General features: G+C 37.0%; 1 long non-coding RNA gene across 1 annotated transcript in view; it reads right to left on the bottom strand.

Annotated features, from left to right (window-relative positions):
- LOC119529838 overlaps positions 1–27,725 on the bottom strand; it is a 91,326-nt gene that overhangs the window by 37,675 nt on the left and 25,926 nt on the right. Inside the window, exon 2 of the long non-coding RNA XR_005215956.1 lies at positions 7,611–7,697. This is a non-coding gene — a long non-coding RNA (uncharacterized LOC119529838). The remainder of the gene's footprint in view (positions 1–7,610; positions 7,698–27,725) is intronic.

Here is a 27,725-nt window from a genome sequence, read left to right as displayed (position 1 = left end):
TGTTCTTTTGTGTGTATGAATTCAAATGACCTGTCTTACAGTTCACTGATCCTTTCTTCTGCCTGTTCAAATCTACTGTTGTGTCCCTCCATTGTGTTTTTCATCTCCTCTATTGTGGCCTTCATTCCCATGAGTTCTGTCATTTGTTTTTTTAAGTTTATGAATTCTTCTTTATGGTCAGCCAGTGTCTTCTTTATATCCTTCAGCTCTTTTGCTATATCTTCCTTCATTTCATCAAATTTATTTAGCATTAGTTGCCTCCACTCCTGTGTCTCAGCTGAGCTAGTAGTTTGTTCCTTTGGCTGGTCCATGTTTTCGTGTTTCCTGGTATGGCTTGTTATCTTAAGTTGTCTAGGCATCTGATTTTCTTGATTAGTTTATTTTGGAGCTTGTTTTCTGTCTTTTACCTAGTGGTTTTCTTGTTGGTTGGCTTTGTTCTCTGGCCTCTGTTATTCAGTTCAACTTATTCTAGACCTCTAACTTAGGTTCTATTTAGTTGATCAGAATTTTTCCCCTCTTGTTTTTTCTGTTTCTTGCTCTGCCTCTATGTAACCTTTTTGTGAGTGGGTCTCCTCAGATATGGTCGACCCTAGTCAGATTTTCCCAGTCTAGTGAGGCCCAGGTCTCATTGGGAGGGTATGGAGTTTTCCTGAGAATGAGACCCTCCTATGAGGCCTTTATAATTGGTGTTTTTCCTCTCCTGTCCAGCAGGTGGCGCTGGCCAGCCAACACTCCCCCACCAGTGTAAGGAGGTATGGAGCCTTTAGTTCTCCTGGTGACTCTGATCCTGTCAGGGGCATGGCTGACTGAAGCCGGAATCTGAATTCCAGCCCCTGGGGTCTGAATTCCCAGAAGGAGGACTGCCAGTTGAGCTGGAGCTCCCTCCACTCTCCCAATCCTCAGAACTCCAGTTGTCTCTCAGGGGCACTATTCCCTTCTCCCTTCTCCCTTCTCCTAATTGGGGCCTCTCCAGGTAGATTCCTTGGTCAGCCTGAGTTGCCAATTAAAGACGGGGGTGGAGGCCTTCAGTAGTGAATATGGAATTCAAAGATGCTGTGGGTACTCTGTCTCTGCCAAGCCCAGCCTAGTCCCCCAACCTGGGCTTTCCGATAGAAAATAACCACATATGTTACTTTTAGATTTAAAAAAAAAAAAAAAAAATAGAAAAGAAATCAAGAAAAGGAAAAAAAGGGGAAAAAAAAAGAGTCTCTTTTAAAAGTCTTTCCCCAACCTGGAAGTTTTGTCAGTGTCAGAATAGAGCATTTAAAGATATGCTTTGGGCTATTGTCTGATAATTACCCTCCAACCACCTCAGTTCCACCCCTGCCGGGGGCTATTGAAATGCAAAAAGATAAGGGACCAGTGAGAAGCCAGAAGGGACAAAATGTAGGGGAAAAAAAATGGCTTTTTTGGAGTCTGGGAATGGGTGCCCGCTTTTACGTGCCCCCACTTCTCGGATCCCAGCCCTTCTTTAGCACCCCAGTTCCCAAAGTTAGTTAATTAATTTGTTAATTAATTCTGCAGTTGAGGCTGGGTTGAGCCTCCCTCCTTGCCCTCAGCAGATTGCTGTTTTTGGGTTTTTTTTCCCCCCTTTCAGGGAGCCGGCAGCAAGACAGTCTGTGAGGTCTGGGTGGGGAGGGGCGCCAGACCCCTGGTCCGGGGAACTTACAGTGTTCGCTGCGATCTCAGCTTTTCCTCCAATTCCAAACTTGTGTCCAATGTGTGACTGGTTACTGGAGACCCCGAAAACACTGTTTCATGTAGTTCTTGGGTAATTGCCAGTTGCTCTAGGGGAGAGATGAAATTCTGCTCCTCACCACTCCGCCATCTTGCCCTGCCTCTCAATAATTTTATAAAAATTGAAATCATACAATATGTCTTCTACCACCACAATGGAATGGAGCTAAAAATCAATAACAGAGGGGTAACTGGAAAATTCACAAATATGTGGAAATTAAACAGTACATTCTTAATGAATCAATGGGTCAAGGAAGAAATCATAAAGGAAATTAGGAAATATCTTGAGGCAAATAAAAATGAACACATAACACACCAAAACTTCTGGGATGTAGCAAAGGCAGTGCTGAGGGAAATTTATATCTCTGAATGCTTAATGCTTAAATTTTGCAGAGTTTCTACAGGGGATGATGGAAAAGATTTGTTGGTGGCTCTTTGAAAAGATCAATATAATTGACAAACCTTTTCTTTAGGATACTATAAGCAACTAAATGCCAACAAATTAGATAACCTAGAGGAAATGGACAAAGTACTAGAAACACACAAACTATTTATACTGATTCATAAAGAAATAGGAGATCTCAACATTCTAATAAGTGTTAAAGCTATTGAATCTGTAATCAAAATCCTCCCAATAAAAAAGAGCCCAGTAGTGGATGGTTTCACTGGTGAATTTTACCAACCATTCCAAGAAGAATTAACACCAATCCTCTTCAAACTCTTCCAAAAAATTGAAGAGAAGGGAACACTAGAAATAGAAGGAAACTTCCTCAATATGATAAAGGGCAAATATGAAAAATCCACAGCTACCATCATACTCAATGATGAAACACTGAAAGCTTTCCCCCAAAGATCAGGAAAAAGATTAGGATGCCCACTGTCACCACTGTTATTCAATTTTAGTGGAACTTCTAGCCAGAGCAAATAGGCAAACAAATAATATAAAAAGGCAAATGAATAGAAAAGGAAGAAGTAATATTTTTCCCTATTTGCAGATGACATGATCTTATATATTAAAAAATATCCTAAAAAACCCACAACACATCTATTATGGCTAATAAAAAATTCAACTAAATGACAGTGTACAAAATCAACATGGAAAAATCAGTAGTGTTTCTATACACTAGTAGTGAACAATCTGAAATCAGTAGTGTTTCTATATACTAGTAGTGAACAATCTGAAGAGGAAATCAGAGGAAACATTCCATTTACAATAGCAACTAACTTGAATCAAATAGCTAGGAATGAATTTCACCAAGGACGTACAGAAGCTATATGCAAAAAAAAAAAAAAAAACTACAAAACATTGCTAAAGGAAATTTAAAAAGGCCTAAATACATTCCATGTTCATGCCATGGAAGACTAAACATTGTTAATTTCCCAAAGCAATTTACAGATTCAACACAATCCTAATCAAAACTCCAAGCATCAAATTTTTATGCAAGCATAAGAGGCCCTGAATAGCCAAAACCATCTTGAAAAAGAAGAGAAAACTTGAAGGACCCATACTTCATGGTTTTAAAACTTAGTACAAAGCCACAGTCACCAAAACAGCATGGAACTGGCAAAAGGGCACACATATAGACCAATGGAATCAAATTGAGTGTTCAGAATTATGTACCCTAACATCTATGACCAACTGATTTTTAATATGGGCACCAAGTCCACTCACTGGGGAAATAATAGTCTGTTCAACAATTGCTGCTGGGAAAAATGGATCTCCATATGCAAAAGAATTTGAAGGTGGACCCCAACTCACACCAATACAAAAATTAACTCAAAATTGATCAAAGTCCTAAATAGAAGACCCAAAACTATAAAATGTCTAGAAGAAAACATAGGGAAGCATCTTTAGGACCTTGTGTTAGGGAATGGTTTCTTATACTTTTTTACCAAAAGCACAAGCAACAAAAGAAAATATAGATAAATGGAATTTAATGAAAATTAAAATTGTTTGTGTATCACAGGATTTCATCATGAAAGTAAAAGGACAACCTACAGAACATTAGAAAATATTTGGAAACCATATATCTGATAAGGGTTTAATATTCAGAATATATAAAGAAATCCTACAACTCCACAACCAAAAGACAAGAATTTATTTAAAAAAATAGACATTTCTCCAGAGAAGATATGCAAATGGTCAAAAAGCACACGAATAGATTCTCAACATCATTATACATTAGGAAAATGTAAATCAAAATCTCAATGAGATACCATTTCACACCCACTAGAACAGCTATTTAAAAAAAAATAATAATAATAACAGGCGTTGGAGACAATGTAGAGAAATAAGAACACTAGTTCATTGTTGGTGGGAATGAAAATGGTGCAGCCACTGTGGAAAAATGTTTGGTGGTTCGTCAAAATGTTAAGTATAGAATTACCATATGACTCAGCAATCTTACTGCTAGGTATATACACTAAAGAATTGAAAGCAGGAACTTGAACAGTTATTTGCAACCCAATGTTCATAGTGGCATTTATTCACAATTGCCAAAAGAAGGAAGCAACTCAAGTGTCCGTCAACAGATGAATGGATAAACCAAATGTATATAAATACAGTAGAATATTATTTAGCCTACAAAGGTATAAAGTTCTGATACATGTGACAACATGGATGAATCTTGAAGATGTCATGTTGAGTGCAATAAGCCAGACACAAAAGGACAGATTTGTATGATCTCATTAATAGTATCTAATTATAATAAGCAAACTCATGGAGTTAAAATCTAGAATATAGGTTATCAGGAGATAGAAGGAGGGTGGAGAATGGAGAGTTGATGCTTGATTTGTGCAGAATTTTTAATTCGGTTGATTGTAATGTTTAGAGATGGATAGAGGTGATGTTAGCACATTATTATGAGTGTAATTAACAGTGAATTTTGCATGTGATTGTGGTTGAAAGAGGAAGTTTAGGGTCATGTATTTCATTAGAAGGAAAACTTGAGGATAAAATATGGAACTGTATAACAGTGAACCTTGCTGTGGACAATGACTGGAGTTAATAGTACAAATATAAGAATGTTATTTCATGAACTACAACAAACGTACATCCCTATTACAAGATGTTAACTAAAGGGTGGTATATGGGGAAAAAGCACACCTAATGCAAATGCAGACTATGGATATAGTTAGTAATATTTTAATATTCTTTCATCAGTTGTAACAAAGTTACCATACCAATGCTAAGTGTCATTAATAAGGAAGTATAAGGGATATACTTAATGAAAATGTTCTAAAATTGCTTGTGGTGATGAATACACAACTCTGTGAATATACTGCAAGCCATGGATTATATACCTTGAATGGATTGTATGGTATGTGAATATATCTCAATAAAACTGCTTTAAACAAACAATAAAAATAAACCCTAATTGGTTAAGCCAAAATCACCCACCAACTGATATAAACACTAAGCTTTTCTTCCTATTTCTTCCATCCCCCCACCCCTGCCCTGTCCCAGAAAAAAAGTCATCAGGCATAGTGGGATAGCTTCATTGAAGCATATGACTAACAGCTATGAGTTGCAGAAATCAAACCTGGTATGACAGCACTCATCCTTATAGGGGAGTAATTAAAAGATTCACTTTGATAAATGGATTCAGGTCATATGGCAGGGGAATAGGCAGAGATCATGCTGCAGTTGTGTATGAGGCCCTGCAAAAGGGATCACAGTCAAATGTCTATAGAGATTGGACATGTGAACGTGGGCTAGTAGAGAAGCAGTGAAGGTATCTGGGCATATCTGTATGCAATGGAATGGACAACTACCATGGGCATACTCAAATGTGATTAGAGCAGATAGTCTGAGGGATAACAAAGAATCTGTAATGGAAGCACATTCAGTAATGTAAGAAATCAGGCAAATGACTGGAGTCTCCTACAATTCCAGCTCAGATCTCCTGTGTCTTTAATCATATGAACTCAAAACTCAAGATTATAGTATGATTATGAAAATTGGATTTTGAATTATGAAAGTAGGTGGAATCTCAAAGTGGATGAAATTAGATTTATCAAATTAAAGGAAAGTGACATATCTTGCAGCCCAGTGGAGACTGTTATAAATTGGAAATTCTTATATATCTTCAATAAAATGTAGCTTTCTTATTTATAACTTATCTAATCACCTTCGTGCTACCCCATGCAGCCCCATTCCTGCCTCACTAACAGCCAGTTGTAGATGATAAGAAGGGTGGGAGAAGCTTCAACTTACAAATGAAAGTTATCTCAGAATCCTCACATTTAAACAGTTTAGTGATATTCAACTTCTTTGTTATGTATAGGTTGTGAGGAGGGTTGTCCCATGTGACCTCATAGTGGCAGGGGATAGAAAATCTTCAATATGTATGTGCTTTCTTCTATCTAGTGTTATCTAGTCTGAGCTGATCCATAGACCAATATCCACTGCTTTGCATCTGGGTCTCTCTGGTTGTTCGGATAGTCTTGCAGGTTAACTGCTCAGTTTAGTTTCACTGGCTGCTGATTTTGGCCACACAGTCTTACCACTCTGCTGCCTCTGAGTCTCAACCTCAGACCAACCTACCCATCTACTCAGGAGGATTCCATTACCCAAAAGAGTCTGTGATCTGTGCTCAAACTCAGAGTTCCAGAAATTTTCACACACACTAATACTTATCTGAAGCCAAAAATTAATGGTGACTGATGTATTATATTTGAAGACTCATGTTAACACAACCTGAGCTTTCTAAGCAAACAGCTTTTGAAGGACTGAGGCAGAATATCAGAACTTGTTTTTGGCCATGAGGAAAACTGGTGAAATGGAACTAGAAGCCTTGCTACACAGGTCTCCAGCTATGGAAATCTTTTGTTCAAGTAAATCAACTCCACTTAGAATAAAGTTCTTCCAACTTTGGAGCACCGTGTTCCAAAATCAACATGATTCATCTTTAGCCGCACCTGTTGAGAACTAAGATTGGGGCTATAAGGAAATGGAAGAACGGATTGCTCATCTCCATGGGGGTGGGGGTGGGGGTGAGGGACAGGGATGGTGGCCAGAGTCAGACAGGACAATTTGAGATGCTCTGATCCAGACCCAGCAGCCAGGGCAGATGGAAAGATTATCATAGCAGTTAAAAGCCATAACCTTGACTATCTTTGCAGCCAATAGGATATCATGGAGTCCATTACATTGATGATATCCTGCAGAAGGAACTAAAGAGAAAAATAGCAAATTTCCTAGATAATTTGGTAAGGCAGACATCAGCCTGATGACTGATATCAGATGATGAAACTTGAAAATATAGGAACCTAGCACGTTGGTGATCTTTGGAGGAATATCAGGATTTTGAATTCAAAATGAAGGACAACTTGCCATCTTGTTTGCTTCCTACCACAAATTAAGAGGTATAAAAACTGATGGACAGCTTTGAATTTGGGGGATAACAGGATCAGATCTGCTTTCACCACACTGGGCTTCCAGATTTCAGTAGGACTCAGAAATGGAAAGTTTCCTACTGGATCCAGACTTGAGTTACAAGAAGCTCTCAGACTCTTGGTCTTTATGACACATTAGATACAACAGAACTTAAATTGTCTGTAATGGATCACATGCCATATATATCCTGGGGCAAGCCCTGATCAGATAATGGAGGCTCAGAATTCGGAAACAAATGCAATCCCTCAACAAATAAATATTCTCCCTTTCCAAAAATTATTCTGGTCTGATCCTCAGCCCTGACAGAGACTGAGTGTATAACAATGCAATCCTGGTGACTGTATCCATCATCAAGAAATGGGTAATAAAGCTGATCTACATAGCTGTATGCTGAGACAAATACAGACACATTCCTGTAAAAAGTGAAAGTAGAAATATGCAGGACTACCGTCAATTACATGAACAGGTGACTTACCCTTCCAGCAGGCAAATTTTGCTGCAATGTCAATCCTCCATCAATCTACATCGATGTATTCACAGAAGATTCCCTATAAAAATTTGACTGAGAAGAAAAAAAAAATACAAGCCTGACTTACACATTGCTGGCACAATCAGTAATTGGACTATTGTGTTACAGTCCACTCAGGGTGGCCCTAAAGGGGCAAAGAGGGGGGAAAACTTTCCCCAAAGACAGAAACACCAAACACCACATTGCATTGTCCTTTCTTCCTGGGAAGGGATAAATGGCCTAAGGTTCAATTCTAAACAGATGCATAAGCATTGGATAATGATTTGGACAATAATTAGGAAACTGGGAGGAGGAATACTGGAAAATTGGTGAAAAATAGGGAATAGGCCTAGTATATTTGTGTTCTCTATAAATGTCTTTTGAAAAATCTCCACTGCACTAGAATTTGTTAGTAAACAAGAAAGCAAAATAATGTACCCTATAGATGTTGGACTGCTTCCTCCCCAACTCTCCCCATGGTACTTACTAAGTGTGTTGCAAAAAACAGCTGGGTGGAAAGGATGAAAATTAAACATTGGCTCTAAAATATGGATTTTCCTTCACAAAAATTTATCTATTTAACATTTTGCTTCATAAAGATTGACCCATCCCAGATATGGTACCATAAGCTGGTGAGAAAACACATCCATCTCGTAACAGGTGAACACTTCATATCAATTGTGGTATTTTGTCTTATGTCTTCCTGGAGAATAGATAAATTTATGATTTAGATTTGCTTTCTATTACCACTACTCGTTTTTATACACCACCATGATAACACATACAACATGGTTTCGGACCAAAAAGAAAAAAAAATCCAACAATAGTTTCCAGTGCATACAGTCAGGGTGATGTCCATGTGACTTGATGAACTTGTCAAGTACACCATCATATGGAAGCTGCTAGTTCCATGGAATGACTTATTTAAAACTTAAATTGCTTAACCAGCTCAAAAGGCAATGCTCTAAGAGAAGAGAATGTTCTCCTATAAATTGTGGTATATGTGCCAAACGTGCACTTTTTCCCACATATAAAATACATTGCCCTGAAACCAAAAGCTGGAGATTTGAGGGTAATGCTTATTCATATACCTAATGATTCATTCACAAATGACTTTCTGCCTGTCCTACAACCCTGAGCTCTGTTGTTTTAGGAAGTAAAAGACCCAAGGGAGAAATACTTCCACTGGGACATAGTACCAAGAGTCAATGAATCAGAACCTGGAATCCCTCCCTGGCTGTTTTTTGCTACTTATAGTTTTGGGTCAGCAAGTGAAGGATAATTTTGCAGTGTTTTAGGGGATGATGAACCTGATTATTAAAGGGAAAGAGGATTGTGCCTATATAATATGGTGAATTTGAATGATCCTCTAAAGACCCCCTACTTCTACCATGTCCAGTAGTAAATTAATGAAGACACCTGCAATCCTGTAAAGGCAAGAAAACAAATTAGGTTCCTTGAGAATGAAGGTTTGACTCACCCAACAACTGACAATTTTGTTCCTGCAAAAGGAATCTTAGCAAATACATGAAGCATAATTGCAAATAGAATAAGATCATTAGAAAATTGGGGAATTCTTTTCTATAAGATATTTCATCCATTTAGAGAAGATGAAGAGTTAGTAAAAGACTGAGATAAATTATTTTTAAAAATACAAATTAAATCTAATGTTAAGAGCTTAGCAAATAAAAAAATCACTTTAAAAAGAAAGAGAAAAGTGGGAAGAAATTTGGGACTGTATAGAGATATTCAACAGTGGTCTGACAATTTTTGTAGCTTCAATGAGGAATCAAATTATTGAGAAGGCTGAGAAAGCCTGTTATTGTTCCTGACTGGTGAGTTAGAAGATGGCTAAGACTACATGATAGATGAATATGTCATTTTCTTGTTGCATGAGTGGTGACTGAGAGCCTGCAAAGATTGATCGGAGTCCTGCCTACCCCTCTTTTCTGCTGATTCACATGACAATCCAAAAGGAAATATGAAATTTATCTTTAGCAATTTTGAAAAACTGTGTAAGAAACTGGAAGGTTTAGAGAAAGTGGAAAGGTATCCTCCCTCTTCTCCACTTGAAATTGGTTTCCTTGGAAGGAAAGCAAAGGTATATAATGTCAATAACCAATGCCTTAAGAATTAGATTCATGGATGATGTTTTAAGAAACTAGAAAATGGGCAAAAGATATGAAAAGACATTTCACTGAAGAGGAAATACAAATGGCTAAAAAACACATGAAAAAATGTTCGTCTTCGCTAGCTATTAGGGAGATGCAAATTAAGACTACATGAGATATCATCTCACACCAATTAGAATGTCTGCCATTAAATAAACAGGAAACTACAAATGCTGGAGAGGATGTGGAGAAATTGGAACTCTTATTCATTGTTGGTGGGACTGTATAATGGTATGGCCACTCTGGAAGACAGTCTGGCAGTTCCTTAGCAAACTAGATATCTAGTTTGATCCAGCAATTTCACTTCTCAGTAGAAGAATCGAAAGCAGTGATATGAACAGGTATTTGCACATCGATGCTCATAGTGGCATTACTCACAATTGCCAAGAGATGGCAACAATCCAAATGTCCTTCAACAGATGAGTGGATAAACAAAATGTGGTAGATACACGTGATGGAATACTACACAGCAGTAAGAAGGAATGAGGTCGTGAAACCTATGACAACATGGGATGAACCTTGAAGACATAATGCTGAATGAAATAAGCCAGACACAAAAGGAGAGTATGTTACCACTAACGTGAACTTTGTGAAAAATGTAAAATAAATACTTTATATTGTAGAATGTAGGGGACCTAGACATAAAAGCAACTAGTGAAGGGAGAATGATAATCTAATAAGAACAGATAAGTTATTGAGGGTAATATCAATGTTATGGGGATGCTGAGGAATGATTATGTTTTGCCAATTTTCTCGGGTATGGTAGTAACATGTTGGAAGCAATGTAGTTATTTTAGGTTATTTGTTTTTCTTATTCCTTTGTTTTATTTTGTTTGAATCTTTTTTTTTTAATTTTTTGATTAAAAAAAAAGAAAGAAATCAGAACAACGTTTGCTACTCCAAGTAAGGAGTAGCAAACATCTCACAGGAGCTATGGAGATCATATTTCACTGAGGGCTTTCCAGCCTACCTGAACTCAAAGCTTTAAAATTAAATTAAAAGAGAACTGAGTTAAGTACAGCTATTAAACAAAGTGAAGAGAAAGAGTGGAGGATAGCTAATAATTCTCAAAAGAAAATAACATGGAATAGTAACAGAAATAACTCTATGAGTTTTTGCTGTTGTTGATATGCCAATGTATAAAATATTGATTAAAAATGATACTTTAATGTGAAGAATTAAATGCAGTGAACTTAGTGATAATATATTTATGATTCTACAGCCTAGAAGGCTATATTATTTGCCTGAAGAAACAGATGTGAAATGAAGATATGAGCAGGGCTGATTCCTTCTGGAAGATCTGAGAGGGAATCTGCCCATGCCTCCTCTCTCCTACCCTCTGGTGATTGCTGGAAACCTTTGGTGTTCCTTTGGGCTGCCAATCTCTGCCTTCTTTGTCACATTGCCTGCTTCCCTGTGTGTCTGTGCCTCTGTGCCTCTCCTTTCCTTTTCTAATAAGGACGACAGTCATTGGATTTAGGGTCCACACTACTCCAGCACAACCTTGCTTAACTTGGTTATATCTGCAAAAATACCTCCAAACAACATCACAGTCACAGGTAGTTAGAGATTGAATGTACCTTTTGGGGGAGCATAATTCAACCCATTACAGTCCTCATACTCACTGCTTTTAAGTATTGTATAATATTTAATAGAAGAGATATACCATAAATTATTTAAACTTTCCCTACCACTGAATATATATTTGGTGTCTAGTGTTTACCTATTGTAAGTCAGGCTATTCTAACACTTTCCTATAAACATGTATTTCCCCCTATTTGGGATGATTACTTTTAGATTTATTACTCACAATAAACCTACTTAATAAAAGGATATGACATTGTTAAGACACTTGTTTACTCATTCCAAAAATATTGTTTGAATTTAAAATGCCAAGAGCAATAAGCAGGAATGCCTTTTCCAAAACTCTCAGGACCACTGGGTCATACTGTTTTAGCTATCTTTCTATCTATCATCGATCATCTATCTTTATATTGTCTAGCTATCCATACCGCTGCTGATTTGACAGGCAAAAATGTTATCTGTTTTTATGTTCATTCTCTAATTTAAACAATGTTTACTGACTACCTCCTGTGCCAGAAAGTGTTGTTGTTGCATTTCTTTCATTTATAAGATTGTCCACATTTATTTTTTACTAACTGTATTTCCTCCTTCAAGTATGACTGAGTTTTTACTTTTCTTGTTGACATCATGTTACCGTGAACCTGGATTTATTCTAACTGATGAAATGAAGTAATAACATTGAGGAAAACTCATTATGTCATTTTAGATTAAATAAACAAGAAAGGGGATGATAGTTCAATCAAACAATAGATTTTAGAAAAAAAATTTCAAAGGTTTAGACAAAATCTATCATGGCATCCCATTGATATCTATGTCCACAGGGATTAGTGCTGTTCTGAATACACAATAGATCTTCAACGAATGTATTTGCTTTCTTTATGACCCTCCTCAGTTCTCCTATTTCCTATTTTGAGCCTCTCTTTTCTCAACCAGAGCGTGGATTATTATGACTTCCTCACGAGGGAGTTTCAGGATGAAATGGGATAATTCATTTTACCATCTAAACAGCACATTAGTAATGTTTGTGTAAAATTTACAAACCCCTTGCTGCTTATAGTACCTAGAATGAATTCTGGTGTCCACAATGAAGACTACAGACCAATATATGGGAGAAAACAAATAACCTTCTCAAGATTTCTGTGAAAGCTTGGGGAAAGAGGATGCATAAATTTTTATGCATCATTCTCCTACCTAGTGCCTGCTTCTTCAGAATTCTTACCTGCATCTTTGTTTGTTTTCAATCTCTTTTCTGTGATTCACAGTCCACCCTCCAAAAAACAGCACCCAAACAAATCAGACTTCCTGAAGGCTTAAGGCAAATTAAAGTATAATGCCAGCAAGAAAAACACCTAAAATAGTTTAGATATTCCTGGTCCTAAAAATATCTGGCCAATTTATCTCCCATTGCAGACTCTGGACTCCTGTCATTTTGCCCAACTCATCTGCTGTCTCCAGCTCAAAGCTTAATTCATTTCTTATTAGAACAATTCCTTTCTTGCCTCTTTTTAGCAAGTGATCAGAAGTGCTCACATTCCACAACAAGAAGAGCATCAAGGTGATTAGATATTCTAATGATAACTGGTAAAATGTAATTTTTCAACCTTAATATATCTTAGATCCAAACCAAGCTGATGTTTAAAAAAATTCAAGAAAAACAAAATAGCATCCTCTCTAATAAAGCAATAGCTCTCAAAAAATCAAATTATATTTTTCAGGTAAATCCAGTCCTTCTTGAGATAAACAACCAAGATCAACATTGGTTAACATATCCAGCCATATCTTCCAGAATTTTTTTCCTATAAGCATATAGATTTTTTTTCCTTCCCAAGATGTGATTATATCATACATGTTCATTAATATTATTTTTAATTTAATAATATTTTATGACTATTTTCCAGGAACATGAATAACTTCTGCGATAGTATTTATTATCTTCATAATATTTTTTACACAGCTAATCATGCATTATTTAACCAATACTCTATTCATATAGATTGTTTTAAAATTTTCATTATTGCATAGTCCATTGTGATAAGTGTCTTGGTAACTAAAGCTTTCTGTGAAATTTCATTTATTTCCTTAGAATACATTTCTATAAACAACATCAGATTAAAAAATATGTATGCTTTGGCTCATTATCAAATTGGCCTCATTAAGTAGAAATTAGTGGTAAATGATTCTAAATGCAATATAGCTATCATCTATGGGGAAATTCAATTTAAACACATGGAGACTTCTTGAGTTAGAGTTACAGCTAATTAAGGAAACAATTCAAAGTTCCTCCACACACTCCATTGATACTCAAATCTAAGAAACTAAACTGTCTAAGCTCTGAGGTATTTATTAGCTGATGATCAGTCACTGAGTTTGTTGAGTGAATTCATCATCTCATGTGTTTCCACATGAAGAATTTAGAGCCAATTGGGAAGAAGCCAGAGTTCTAAACATTATCATATTTCTCTAATCTGTAAAATGGGGGTAATACCAATCTCATAAGGTGATTGAGAAACACCTTGATCCATGTCTAGCCAAAAGAAATTTAGCTATTCCAAGACTTTGTTCTATCTTGGGAAATGTTGATTTGTTGAGCCTGTGACTTGGCCCCTGTCCATGAAGAGATTCCCAGTCAACTGGAGGCTACGCATTGACCTGCCTAAAGCAGGCGAAGGCACTCATGCTGCCTGGAGACACAGATCAGCACTGCTGAGATAAGATCCAGATGCACTCCGTCACAGATCACTTGTTTCAATTAAGCCTACAGTGAAAAGAGCCATTAATTCATTCTTGGAAGAGGCTGGGTTAGCTGTAACCTGTGGCAAGTCAACTCCTTATCCAGATGTCACTGAGGCCTGTAGCCCACAGACCTTCTGATTTGCTTAAGGAAGGCCTGTCTCACTGGGCATTCTGAAACCCTCATTGGAACAAAGACTTTAGGAACAAGCAGCGAGTCCTCTAATTTACAGTACAGGTTCAAAGTTGGCAGCAATACCAAAGTGCCTTTTATGTCAGCCTCAAAGGTTGACTACAGTGGCCTTTTCTGGTCCTTGGAGAACAATCAAATCAAAACACACTTACACACACACATACACACACACGCACACATACCCAACACCCTCAAACAAATGGCGTAACTTCCACCTCATACACTGACTGCCACAGCTGCTGTCCCAACAGGGTATTCAATCATGTAAATGTCTTCTGTTTGAAGGCTGTTTCCACCTCCAGTCAGGCAGGTTGTTTTCAGCACATCTGACAAAATAGGCCAGATCTGCACAGCTCCCTTTGAGAGGAAGTGCAACGAAAGACATCCAGCTGTGCTGAATTAAAAGGTCTTCATTCATCACCTTCCTTCACTCAAAAAGCAAAAGGAGCTGACGTTATTTGTAAGAAATTTAAGGGTGTTATTATTCACCTGTAATTAAAAGGAATGGTTTGATTTGGCTTACAGCCTGGAGGAGAATGAATGCTTTTATTTTGCCAAGTTACGAATTTTTCCAAGTCCTGAACAGGCCCTGAGAATGAGGCAATAAGGTGGAGGAACTTTGTAAAGTAGAATTTTCCTCAACTTGTATTCACTTGCCTTTTTTTTTTTAAGTCCATTGTTTCTTTACCTTTACTCTCACACTTTGGAGAAGTGCTCCCAGAGGATAAGAATCAGGTGGATATTTGTGTCTATCAACATAAGAAGTTACATGGAAAAGATTTTAGATGTCCCAAAAAGACAAAAGCTGAGGAACCTTCTTTATCATAGATACACAAAATTGCTTTTCCCGGAAATTTTACATATTCAGAAATAAAGGGGGGGGGGGGGGTTCTGTGTCAAACAATGAAATACATATATTCAAATATATATTCATATATATTCAAATGTATATATATTCATATTTATATATGAATGCTGGTGATAGTCTTTACATCTTTTTCCAGATCTAGAATCTGAAAGACAGTTATAAAGATTTGCCAAGCAATTTTAAAATAAATTCCTATTCGGCTATGCTTTTTATTCCAGGAAGAGTTTAAAGCAACTTGATGACACATTAAAACAGAATGTTAATATTAATCAGATGAGAAAAACAGAACAAAAGGAAAAGCAAAGTAGGAAATGTAAGATGAAGCTAGGATTGAGGTAAATGAAACAAATGTCCATCAAGTTCCTACACATTCACTATAAGTAAGCCACAAAGGTAGCCCTGAGTTTTCTAGCAGCCAGTGTGATGATGGAGTTAAGATCAGTTATGTGCTTTGTAATGCCCATAAGATTAAAACAAAAAAGGCACAAGTATTTTGCAAGTATGCTAGTTAGCATGGTCCCACAAGTCTAGGCTTTGAAAGAAAATAGTTCCCCAAATTATGTGCTAGGGATGTTAAAAAATTTCTATAGCAATTAGAAGTTTTTATGTTTCCTAATTATTCATATATTTTTATTCTGATATCAATAAGGATGAAAACAAAAAATTCCTTCAGGGTTGCCCTAATTGTTGTTGGAAGTTGAAAAAAGAATTGTTATTGGAGTGTAATTGTCCCCAAGGTGGGCCTTAGCCGGCATAAACGGCACTTGAGGACAGTAACAGCAGAAGTACAGGCAGCCCAGAAGTTTCTGTTTTTCACTATATCCCACCTCACTGAACAGTAGACTGAAGGAGAGGAAGGGAAGAGATGGGGCCAATGAAATTTAAGCTGCTTGGATGCCCTATATAATATTTGGTATTTTGAAAACACTTTACACTTGCCAGTAAGTAAATCCAGATGGTATTCAAATATGTTTAGCCAATATTATTGTCCTAGCTTGCTGATGAGGAGAGTCAGGCCCTGATTGATTTGCCCAAGGCCTTTCAATTCCTAAGGAGCCACCATACAGCTTTTTACCACTTCCTACATATCCAGTGGGCCAAAGAGAGTTTTGGAAGGAAACAAAGATTTTCATATTTCCTGTTCTTGGCTTAGTCCAGCAGGTCACAGAAGCTTCTAAACAAAGGAGAAAATATCTATCCTCATAACTTGGCTTGTTCCCTTTGCAGAGATTGCTTACAAAGCCCATGGACAGTTTTTTTCAGACCTATTGCCTAATTTCCATTAGGCCAGTTTTACTAGACTCAGTTTATTTTCCTGAATAGCGTGGAGAACTCTTCCCCACTTATTCATCAGAAAGAGAACTGTGTAAGAATGTGGCACCCAGAGAAATGTGGAATGTTACCATGTTGAAAAGTTACCTTTCTTTCTATTTAATATTCTCTTTTCTATTCAAGACCAAAATGGTTGTCAAAGATTTTTGCTGTTTCCAGGATTGACATCATAAATTTTTCCACTGGAGCAAATTTCCCGAACTTTCCTAATGAAGGAAAGTATCCCATTTGTGTTGTTCGTTTTTAAAAAAAGTGGATTACCCTGCCTCACTCAGGTTTGTAGAATCAGAATCTTTCAGGAGGGTCTAGGCCTGTAGGCTGATTTGGAGCTGTTATGTGCCCCATAAAATGCCATGTTCTGTTAATCCACTCTTGTGGGTGTGGACCTGTTGTGGGTGGGACCTTTTGATTAGGCTGTTTCCATGGAGATGTGATCCACTCAATTCAAGGTGGGTCTTAGTCCTTTACCGGAGGCCTTTAAGAGAGCCCACAGAGAGAGATAGCTTAGACAGAAACACCCTAGGAGAAACAAGCAAGGACCCAGAGGAGCTAAGAGATGAAATCCAGAGTTTGCCCCAGAGAAGCTGAGAGGAAAAGCCCCCAGGAGAGCTGAGAGAGAAAGACATTGAAACCAGAGCCCAGGAGAAGGACCAGCAGATGCCGGCCATGTGACTTCCCATGTGACAGAGGAACCCCAGATGCCATCGGCCTTTCTTCAGAGAAGGTATTGTCCTGTTGATGCCTTAATTGGGACATTTTCACTGCCTTAGAACTGTAAATTTGTAACCTAATAAAATGCCATTGAAAAATCCAACCCATTTCTGGTATATTTTATTCTGGCAGGCTTAGCAAACTGAAACAGCCTCTTTATGGAAAATTCTGTCAGCAAAGACTCTGGAATCTCACTGAGCCTCAATTCAAACCTCACTTCTGCCTCTTAATAGCTGCGTGACCTTTAAGCAAGTAGCTTACCCTCTCTGTGCCTCTGTTTCTTCCTATGTGAAATGGAGATCAAGTCCTTTGAGGAAGCCCAAATAAAGGCAGGTGAGGAAAGGTGAATCCAGCAAAGAAAATTGGAGAGGAGCCAAAGAAAGTCTTTGGATCAGTCTATTTCTAAAGAACTGGGTGACCTGGAGGAAAATTCCGACTTTCCCAGGACTTAACTTTCAATTAGGTTTATTCAAGCTCTATAATTGGTGAGAATAAGACTGCAATTTTCGTAACAGGAAAGCATTCGCAGACTGCTTTTAGATATCTAGAAGAGAGCAACCATCAATCGTAATCACACCAAAATTTGAGTACAGTTTGCAAAGAATAAATTATAAATAAGTCATTCCATCATTTCATGCACTCTTCTTGTTGCTAAATAGTTCCAATTTTAAAACCAAACATATGCCAAACAGTGTGGTACTTTATGAAATGTTTATCAACTCATGGTTAAATAGCTTACCAAATTATAGAATAAAGACATCCTTTTGTTTCATATGAAAAAAGTTTGCTACTCAAATTAACTGAAAATTAAGTGAAACCTTCACAGGAATGACATGATCAAGAAGACAATGCAGGGTCTCGGTCATGACTAATGAGTGGAAACACTGAGACAATGTGTGAAAATGAATAATAGAGCCAAAATACATAAATAATGACTACATTTCTTAATTACTTCACTGATGCTTGTTGCTGGAAAGCTGATGGCACAGGTCATTAGTGCCTTTTGGTTTTGGAGTCCCTGCTAAAGAAACTAAAAGGCCCTCCTCATAGCTAGGGAACAATGCCTTGAAATTCTTTTGTTATTCTGCAATGCCTCAAAAGTCTTGTCCTCTTTCACCCTAAGGGGCTTAATTAAATTATTGTTTGAAGACTTTGGATAAATTCATTCACATCACAAAAGCATCAAATTCAGTTTCAAATGTTATTGCATACTTTCCTCTAAACTGTAAATCAGTATCCAAGCCATTATCTTTAAAAATCAATGTAACTGTGGGTCTCTTTCCAAATATCCAAAAATGTATCTACAGGCTGCTAATTTTGACATGTGCCTTGTTCACCATCACTGATGATTTTGTTTAAAGTATAAAAGCAATTATGCTTTCATGCAATTATTGACAAAATATAAGGCATTTTAGGAGGAAGAGAGTTAAATACTAAAGATAATTCTTGAGATCTGGACGTTCCTGCTCCCGTCTTCATGAAACCCTCCTCTAAGACCCCTTCCTGCTCCTTTGGCTGTCCTTCAGAACCTCTAGTTCTAGGAAACTCTAAAATGAGTCACATCAGGTCACTCACTTAATTATGATAACGGTTCCTGTTCTTTTCATTTATTTATTAACAAAATGTATCAGTCTTATTTGAAAGCAATCATCATTTGTGTCTTGATAAAATCTCATGTCACAGTTAGAACTTATGTAATGAACAAATTTAGAGCAACATGAGAACTTGCAGTAGGAAGTAATTTGGGTGTCAGTAGACAGGTCCCATGAATCCCAGGTTATGCTTTCCACATTCTCTTGACCCTGAAAGCAGGTCAAAGCAACAGTAAACTGTGCTCCCTACCTAGGGCTGGGAAAACAATGGCCCGCAGACATGACCAAGAAACACTGCAAATACAACCAAGAGTGGCTCTGCTCCATAACATCTGTGCATGAAGACTCTCTTTATATATCCCATGCCTGTTCATTGAAAGCTGCATGGAAAACTTTGAAGCCTGCCTTACATCTTGTCTAAGATCTTGTAAAAGATCTACGTGATCTTCTCAAGTTTTCTGGGGCTGTACCAACCCTCTTACCCTATGTATGTGTGCTGAAACACTTAAGCCCCACCTACGTTTGTCGAGTCTTGTGACTTTACTAAGACCTGATCCTTTCATAAGGCCCAGGATGTGCAATACTACCTCTATGGAAGTTGATATTTGCCTGCAAAAAAACTTAAATGTTACTTAACCACAAACTGCAATGATCTTCAAGGTGAAAATCCCACAGGGCTTGCCTAAATCCTAAAGCCACCTTCCCTGGTTACAACAGTTAAAAGCCAGCCCATACAGCTAAAAAGCCAGCCACACTTCACAACACAGGGCATGGCATACCGTCCAACTTAAGGTGCACAGAATCTCCTATTAAAATCCAAGACTCAAAGCCCCAGTTCTTTCCATGTGTACTTTCATCTACAGATTACATGTCCTGTCTTCCATGTCTTCAGGATCTCAATAAATGAATCCAGTATCCCAAGATGGGAGAGAAGGGGCTTGATAAGTAGCACCCCACTCATCTTCCTAGGGTTCTGTACAAGTTGTGAAATAAGACAAAAGTGTCAACAAGTTGGAGACCCAAAATATTACTTATAAATGTTAAGCTGGAGAAGGTGGCTTGATGAGGTAGACCTAGCTCCTATGTTGCTGCTTTGGTCTTGAAAAACTTACCCAAGGAAGATTTTGACTTTTCAGAGCAAATGCACTTACCCAGCTTATCACCTTTCTCTGGATCCGGTAGAGAGAGAAGGAGAAACAAGAGACAAATCCCCTATTCCCAAGAATCTGAAAGATTAGCTCCATCCAACTGAGAAGCAGTGTGCCAATAGGAGTTCCCCAACAATCAGATAGATTCCATTTATCTCCCTGGGAGCAGTAAAGATGGGAAAAGGGATTGGAGTGTTAAACTAATGGCTGTCAATCCCAGTGGATAGAAACAGTCATCAGAGTTAAACATTTCTGCTCAAATCCTTAAGATCTGTAAAAAACAGTTTTTCTTTGATCTTGATAATTTTAGTTTATAATTGACTATATTTCTGAATTTTCCAGAGTATCTAAGGTGCTTTGAGCTAAGTATATTTACTCAGTAAGTTTTCTCAGCTATAGCAATAACCATTTGTACTTTGATACATCAAATAAAAATAAATTCAGTCATTCTTTTATTTTATAAAATGTAAGCCTTCCAACTTTCAAGGAAGTATGAAGGTGCTGCATTCTAGGAGTCGTCAATTAAATGTGACTTACAATGATGGCACTTTACGGGATGAGGCTTCAAGGACATAGGTATCTCATCATTAACAGAGCCCACTGACTTTACAGAAACACTGTTGGCAAACCCTAAGAATAAATAGCTGCGTATGTTTTGTAGAACTTAAGACTTTGCGTTTTCATTAGTCAGGACTATAGATGAAGGGAAAGCCAAAAGAAGCCATCAGTTTTGATGGGTGGAAAGTTAAATCAGTTTCAGAAGTGTTTTCCTCAGCAAAGTTTCTTTTAGAGCTGAGTGAATAAAAAAAAAAAAAAAAAAAAAAAAGCACAGGTGAATTAAAGATAACAAAACTCTGGTTTCATCACAGGTCATGTTTCTTCCACACCATTATGCTCATTCTTTTCTAAGAATGGTTCAAAATTCTTGACTAAAATTAGTGATAATAATAGAGGGGATGGGAAGGAAAATTATCTTTAAATGAGCATAATATATTAAAGTGCTCTGGATTGTTCAAATGTCAGTGTAGATAATAATATTTAGCCTTTTCCAAATTCTTCACAGTTTGATCCACTGACACCACAGTTTTCTTAATTTCCTGACCAACAGCACTGCGTGTGATTGCTGTGCCTGGTCAACAGCCGGTGCCCTTAACCCAGCAGATGTTTTTGTGCCTGCGTTGTAATCATCGTACAGGCCGAGTCCAAGATTTTGTTTTCCTTCACACCCTTCTTCCATATGCAGAAACTTCCTTCACAAGACAAAGGGAGTAGGCACAAAAACAGGGTGTGGATGGATTTAATAAACGCAGTCTCCAGTGTATAAAAAGCCTAACGCTTTCCCAGTACAGTAGGATTACACAACATCCATGGAAGTAATTTGAAATGGTTCCTGTAAGACTAAAACCCACAGCCAACAGAATCAGACAACCACAGAAAATCGTAGAATATTAAACTTGGATGGGACCAGTGCAGTGTTTGTCAAAACAGAGTAGTGGGTGAACTCCTTTAATGGGAAAAGTTAAGTTCACACCTCCCCCATGTTGACTTAAATCGTATTTGCTAAAGTGTTAAATATGTGTAACCATAAAACAAGGCATAAACTTCTCCTGTCTATAGCTTCTACAGCTCATGGTTGGGACAGAGGCTCCAGTGTCAGGGTGCCTGTCCCCAGTCGCACCTCCACCACCCTATGTCACCTCAAACAGATTACTCACTACCTTATAGGTTGTGAGATTAAATACAGTAATATATTTTTAACAGTACCTACCACATAGTTAGCAGTCGATAAATGGTAGCTATAATTGCCATTATTGTTTATTTTCAAAACCCCATAACCATCAAAATTCAGTTATTTTGTTTTAATTAATTTAATGCACAATGTGCTGTTTTATGAGAGAGGATGTAGAAAAAGTGGGTTCTCGGGGCATTGTAGCAGCAAAATGATCTTAAGACTGTTTTCAAGTTTAGAATAACCAGACTTTTATTTTTTGTTTTATTGAGATGTATTCACATACCATGCAGTCATACAAAGCATTCAGTTGTTCACAGAACAATTATATAGTTGTGCATTCATCACCAAAATTAATTTTTTGAACATTTTATTACCACACACACAAAAATAATAAGAATGAAAATTAAAGTGTAAAAGAACAATTAAAGTAAAAAAGAACACTGGGTGCCTTTTTTTTTTTTTTTTTGCCCCCGTTTTTCTACTCATCCATCATACACTGGACAAAGGGGACTGTTAACCAGACTTTCATAAGTGAAACACTGTCCATTAGCAATTCTAAAGACAATTCAAACAAAGTTACATTCTAAGTGTCTTGTTCATCTGAAGGAAAGGTAAGCATTGTGACATTATTGAGCTCCACATTAAATGGATAGCCAATTTAAGTATTTCAATGAGGAGGAAAATTCTAGCTGCCTATTTAGTGCTATGCTTACATCCAAAGGAGATTGAAGTGAGAATCAACGAACACAGGATTCACTCAAGATTCATGTGTGCTACTGACATGACTGCTTTGAAGCCAAAGCCTCAGAGGTAGTGGGCCTGAATTGCTGGATATAAACTTGAATTTCTATCTTTTTACTCTATTTGTACTGCTTTAAAACATTAATTTCTAAAGAAGAATATGACGTCTTTCTGCTTTGGATTGGACACCAAAATTCTTTTGCGATACTTGGGTGAATGATAAAATGTTTATATTTACTTTTAAATGAATATTTTTATTGAAAAAAAACAAAGTTTAGAAATTCTTATAGAGAATATTAAGATTCCTGATAATATAGAACTTCCTACTTTTATAAATGAAGACTGCTCTCACATCTCAGTTCCTTTCATGACATAGCAAAACTAGACCATATTTTAGCAATTTATGTTCAATACTTTTAATAACAATTTTATATTACTAATAAAATTAATTTAAGAATGCATCTCTCCATGCATGACTCTTCTGAAGTGTCGTTATTTAGGAAATCTTCCTAGTTAAAATTAACAGTGTGATTTTATTAATTGGAACATCAGTTTGTCTTTCCATCTTTATACACTTAAATTTATATACTAATATTGATATAATTTTATAGGTATTATTTATAGGTATTGATAGCTGTATTTATAGGTATTATTCCCAGCATAAACTTATTCTCAGTGTTTATTTCCATTTACAACTGAAAGAATATATATGACCAGCACAGTAAGTTTGAATATTTACTTTGAAGGTAATGTGAGTTGAATATTTCATATATTACACCTCATATTTTTAAGATGTGCTTTCATACATAGTATAGAGATGGTGGTTGGAAAAAAAAAGGTGATGGCACAAAGAGAAAACAAAGACAGAAGAGAATCATGGAAAGGGAAGGGAGAAATTATTGATAAGCAGTCATTCCCAGAGTATGTGACCTTTTGTTGGAATAAATCATTTTTTAAAATTTTATTGATATTGTTCATGTATCATGCAATCATCCAAAGATGCAAAGTGCACAGTCAATTGTCCAAGTTACCATCATATAGCTGTGCATCCATCACCACAATTAATTTTTTTTCAATTTTTAGAACATTTTCATTACTCCAGAAAAGAAATAGAGACAAAAAAGAAAACTCAAATCCTCCCATACCCCTAGCCACCCCCCCCCATTATTGACTAATAGTAGTGGTATAGTGCATTTGTTACCGTTGATGAAAGAATGTTAAAATACTGCTAACTGTAGTACATAGGTTGCAATAGGTGTATTTTTTCCCTATGTACCCCTCTATTATTAACTTCTAGTTACAGTGTCATACATTTGTTCTACTTCATGAAAGAGATTCTGATATTTGTACAGTTAATCATGGACATTGTCACCACAAGATTGACTGTTTTATACATTCCCATATTTTAACCTCCAACTTTCCTTCTGGTGACATGCATGATACTAAGCTTCCCCTTTCTACCACATTCACACACCATTCAGCACTGTTAGTTATTCCAACAGTAACATGCTACCATCACCTCTGTCCATTTCCAAACATTTAAGTTCAATCTACTAAACATTCTGCTCATAATAAGTGACCACTCCCCACTCTTTAGCCTCATTCTATATCCTGGTTACTTATATTTCATGTCTATGAGTTTACATATTATAATTAGTTCATATCAGTGAGACCATACAAAATTTGTCCTTATGTGCCCTCAAGGTTTCTTCATCAATCTGTTTTTTTTGTTTGTTTGTTCACCCACCATACATTCTGTCCTGAGTAAACAATTGATGGTTCCCTGTATAATCCCTGTACAATCATGGATTTATGCATTCACCACCATTACCACTATCTATATAAGGGCATCTCCATTTCTTCCACAAAGAAAGAGGAAGAGTCAAAGTAGGTAGAGAGAAAAAAGAAAAAGAATGAAAAAAAAAACAGCTAAATTAAAGTAAACTAAAGTAGAAGAAGAGTCAGACAACATCACCAATGCCAAGAGTCCCATACCCCTCCCCTATGTCCCCTCTTATAGGCATTTACTTTTGGTATATTGCCTTTTTTACATTAAAGTAAGCATAATACCATGTTTCTGTTGACTATAGTTTCTAGTTTGCATTGGTTGTATTTTTTCCCCAATACCACCCCATTTTTAACACCTTGCAAGGTTGACATTCATTTCTTCTCCCTCATGTAAAAATATATTTGTACATTTTATCAAGACTGTTGAGCATTTTAGATTTCACTGAGTCATACAGTCCCCATCTTTATCTTTTCTCTTTCATTCTGGTGTCCCACATGCTCCTAAGCTTCCTCTTTCAACCATACTCACAGTCATCTTTGTTCAGTATACTTACATTGCTGTGCTGCCATCACCCAAAATTGTGTTCCAAACCTCTCACTCCTATCTTTTCCTATCTGTCTGTAGTACTCCCTTTAGTATTTCCTGTAGAGCAGGTATCTTGTTCACAAACTCTGTCATTGTCTGTTTGTCAGAGAATATTTTAAACTCTCCCTCATATTTGAAGGACAGGTTTGCTGGATATAGGATTCTTGGTTGGCGGTTTTTCTCTTTCAGTATCTTAAATATATCACGCCACTTCCTTCTTGCCTCCATGGTTTCTGCTGAGAAATCTGCACATAGTCTTATCAAGCTGCCTTTGTATGTGATGGATCGCTTTTCTCTTGCTGCTTTCAGGATTCTCTCTTTGTCTTTGACGTTTGATAATCTGATTATTAAATCTCTTGGTGTAGGTCAATTCAGATCTGTTCTGTTTGGGGTATGCTGCACTTCTTGTATCTATAATTTTATGTCTTTCAGAAGACATGGGGAATTTCCATTGATTATTTCCTCTATTATTGCTTCTGCCCCTTTGCCTTTCTCTTCTCCTTCTGGGACACCCATGACATGTACATTCATGTGCTTCATGTTGTCATTCAATTTCCTGAGAGCTTGCTTATATTTTTCCATTCTTTTCCCTATCTGTTCTTTTGTGTGTAGGATTTCAGATGTCTTGTTCTCCAGTTCCTGAGTGTTTTCTTCTGCCTGTTGAGATCTGCTGTTGTGTGTCTCCATTGTGTTTTTCATCTCTTGTGTTATGCCTTTCATTTCCATAGATTCTGCTGGTTGTTTTTTCAAACTTTCGATTTCTACCTTATGTTTGTTCAGTGTTTTCTTTATAGCATTCTCCTCTTTTGTCATATCTTCCCTGAACTCATTAATTTGGTTTTTGATTTGATTTAGCATATTTCTTTGAAAATCTTTAATAGATTGTTTCATTATAGTGAAACAATACGCCAACTGTATCTTGATTGAGGTGTAAGTTTCTTCCTTTAACTGGGCCATACCTTTGTTTTTCCTAGTGTAGATTGTAGTTTTCTGTTGTCTGGGCATCTGGTTTCCTTGGTTACCCCAATCAGATTTTCCCAGATCAGAATGGGTTCAGGTCTCAGAATGGAGTTATATTTGGTTTCAAGTCTCCCTGCAGGTGTGTATTAAAGTTTGACAGACTTTCCCATGAGGTCTCTAGCCACTGTGCTTTTCCTAAACTGCCCTGAAGGTGGTGCTTGTCAGCCTGTCACTCCCTACTGGTGTAAGGAGGTGTGGCCCCTTTAGTTTCCATTTTGAGTGTTTTCCCCCAGGCTCTGGGGTCTGGGTTCTGAAGGGAAGGCCGGCCCTATAGTTAGGCCCTACCTCTTTCCTCTTAGGGAAGGTACACCCCCTAGGAAGTTATCTCCTGCATTTGAATTGCTGCTTTGTTTTTCTGACTCTGTTCTCTCCACCCGTGTCTGGCTCAGAGTGCTGTGAACTGGAAATGGCTGAAGCTTTCTTCACTGAGACACTCAGGTTGACAGAGAGAAAAAGGGAAAGAGAGCCCCCTTTCAGAGCCATTCCACAGCCCCTCAGTGTTGCCCATTGGTCAGAGAGAGCCCCTGGTCTTTCTGGCTTTTCAAAGTCAGTCATTTCTAAAAGGCTCGGTCTGCTGTTAGGGGTTTGTCTGTGTTTGTAGCTTGTTTTCAGCAGTCCACATTCGTTAATTAAAAACCCAGCTGGAGCTAGGCTGAGCTATATTCTCTGGATCCTGGAATGCTGCTTTCTCCCACAGCAAGGCCTAACAGCTCAGCCTGCCATGGGGGAGGGGTTCCTGGCATGGTTCCACAGTTTTTACTTACAGATTTTATGCTGCAATCTTAGCCAGTCCACTCAATCCAGGTTGATGTATGATGTGTGGACAGTCATGGTTGTCCCCCCAGCAATTGTTCCAGATTATTTACTAGTTGTTCCTGGTTATTTATTAGTTGTTCCAGGGGACTTAGCTAAATTCCACTCCTCAGTAGGCCACCATCTTGCTCCTACCCCCAGAATAAATCATTTTTATGAACAGAACATAATGAATCAGTTTTGTGTGAAAAATTCCTGATCATTAAGCTTAATTTATTAAGTATTTTAAAGGATGATCATTTGATGCAACAGTATTTTCAAAGAGAAAAAAATCTTTAAAAATCATCAGGTTTTTAAAAGATAGTTTCTAAAAAAAGAAAACTATTTTACAAAGAGAATTTTCAAAGAATATTTGAATTTAAAAGCCATTTATTTTCCTCAAAGGAAAGCTCAGTCCTTTAAGTTGGGAAAATTCAACCCAATGATGCAGCACTTTTCTCTCAGCAATATTAATTATCAGATAAGTAGCAACAATAAACATTAGACTTAACTAAATTTTAAATGTATATTTGTTTTCATATTGAAAAATTTTTATTGATTGTCCTCATAATTCTTATTGGTATTTTATAAAAAAAAATTAAAAATTTTTAAAAATATTTTGATAGATTTTCATTTAGCTTTTCATAGAATGAGACTATCAACAAGGTCAATAAGCCAGCCCTTGTAAAATTGTAAAGATGATAAGGTGTGTTTGATACTGAGATTCTTTTCCAAATGTAAAGATCTTTGATTTTGTGAAAAGTTGAAAAGTCTACACATCACAAAAGAAACAGGCAATCTGATGGCTTTTGAAGTGTCTCAAAGTAATCAGATTGGCTTTCTAGAGGTGGTGAAGCAAACTTTCCCACCTAACATGAAAGTGCTAGCCACATCTTTTTAAATGAAGTCCCACTGCTATCTCTAATGCTTTATTCTACTAAATCTTATTGTGCATGAAAACAAACCATTCATTTATCTCAGACAGACAAAAGAATTGACCAATATTGCCTTAGATAACCATATCTGTAAGGAATATCTTTTGGAGAACAGAATTTCCTACACTCTTTGTGTGAGATCTAAAATTAACTTGAAAG

Source organism: Choloepus didactylus, chromosome 3 (assembly GCF_015220235.1).
Source record: "Choloepus didactylus isolate mChoDid1 chromosome 3, mChoDid1.pri, whole genome shotgun sequence".
Taxonomy (NCBI): domain Eukaryota; kingdom Metazoa; phylum Chordata; class Mammalia; order Pilosa; family Megalonychidae; genus Choloepus; species Choloepus didactylus.
Note: the sequence above shows the minus strand (reverse complement) of the source record. Positions and strands in the feature narration are given on the sequence as shown.